The sequence below is a fragment of the Mandrillus leucophaeus genome, unplaced genomic scaffold (genome assembly GCF_000951045.1).
Source record: "Mandrillus leucophaeus isolate KB7577 unplaced genomic scaffold, Mleu.le_1.0 Scaffold672, whole genome shotgun sequence".
Lineage (NCBI taxonomy): Eukaryota > Metazoa > Chordata > Mammalia > Primates > Cercopithecidae > Mandrillus > Mandrillus leucophaeus.
This window is the reverse complement of record NW_012107275.1, coordinates 314144-315253: the sequence shown is the minus strand read 5'-3', so window position 1 is coordinate 315253 and position 1110 is coordinate 314144. Positions and strand designations below refer to the sequence as shown.

Here is a 1110-nt window from a genome sequence, read left to right as displayed (position 1 = left end):
AGGGGTCCCTGGGGAGGGGACAGGACGGGCCCCCGGGAGAAGAAAGGGGGCGCGCTCGCCTCTCCTTCCCCGCAGCCGGGAGTGGGGGCCCCGGCGGTTCCCGGTGTCCTAGAAGTCGGCCACGATTCGGGTCTTTTTCCCGCGAGGCTTTGGGATTTGTTTTTGTCCGTTTGTCACCTGCAGTAGCCGAGGGCTAGTGGGGGGGGGGGCAGTTTTTCAGGAGCGCATCGTTGCGGTGGCAGCGAGTCGATGTTTGAATTTGGGTGTAATTTAAGCCCAGGTGTTCGGGTGCATTTGTTACCACGTTTCAAAGCAAACGCGGCTTCTTCCCTGGGAAGCTACTTTGTGACTGAATTCTTACCCGCCTCGTCCTGTTAAATTTCAGGATGTCAAACTTGGCACCCTGTTTCTGGTTTTCGTTTTTCTTAGTATTACCACAGTGTGCAGAGAAGGCAGAGCTGCGTCTTCCTCTTTTATTTTTCCGTAGGTTACTGCTCAAGTGGTTTGGTTACATGGGTAAGCTTTTTAGTGGTGATTTGTGAGAGATTTTGGTGAACCCATCACCCGAGCAGTACAAACTGCAACCTATTTGTAGTTTTTTATTCTTCGCCCCCTCCCACCCTTTCCTCCAGAGTCCATTGTATCATTCTTAGGCGTCTTCCCGTTTCCTGATGGCTTAACCTGGGAAACCCTCGTCCTCGCAGAGGGTGCCGGTTCCGAGCCCCGGAGTAGGGGCAGCCGCCCGGGATGTTCAGTGATGAGCCCAATTACTCAGGTTTCCGTTCCCCGTTTGCGTTCAGCCAGGATGCGTCATGGCCACGTTGTTTTTAACGTACATGTTTATGAATTATACAGAAACGTTCTTTTCCTGACACACACACATCCTGCCCCCAGTACTCCTCCTAAAAGCCGGTCAGGCAGGTGTCTCCACGCGCAGTCACCTCAGCGCTGGGGTCCACGGGCAGCATCCAGGGAACCCCCGAGATACCTCCCAGCCCCTCCCTGCCTTGCCGCTGCTCTCCACGTTAGCTTTGACTTATTGGGTAGCTCATTTAAAGAACAGCTGTGGGTGCTGGGGTGTGAGATCACTTGAGACCAGCCTGTGCAACA

At 54.2% G+C, this 1110-nt stretch overlaps 1 protein-coding gene across 1 annotated transcript in view; it reads left to right on the top strand.

The window, feature by feature from the left end:
- Positions 1–428: 428 nt before the first annotated feature.
- Positions 429–1110, top strand: part of LOC105555170 (chromosome unknown open reading frame, human C1orf159) — a 26535-nt gene continuing 25853 nt past the window's right edge. Inside the window, exon 1 of the mRNA XM_012001969.1 lies at positions 429–483. The gene's annotated coding sequence lies outside the window, so the exon portion shown is untranslated. The remainder of the gene's footprint in view (positions 484–1110) is intronic.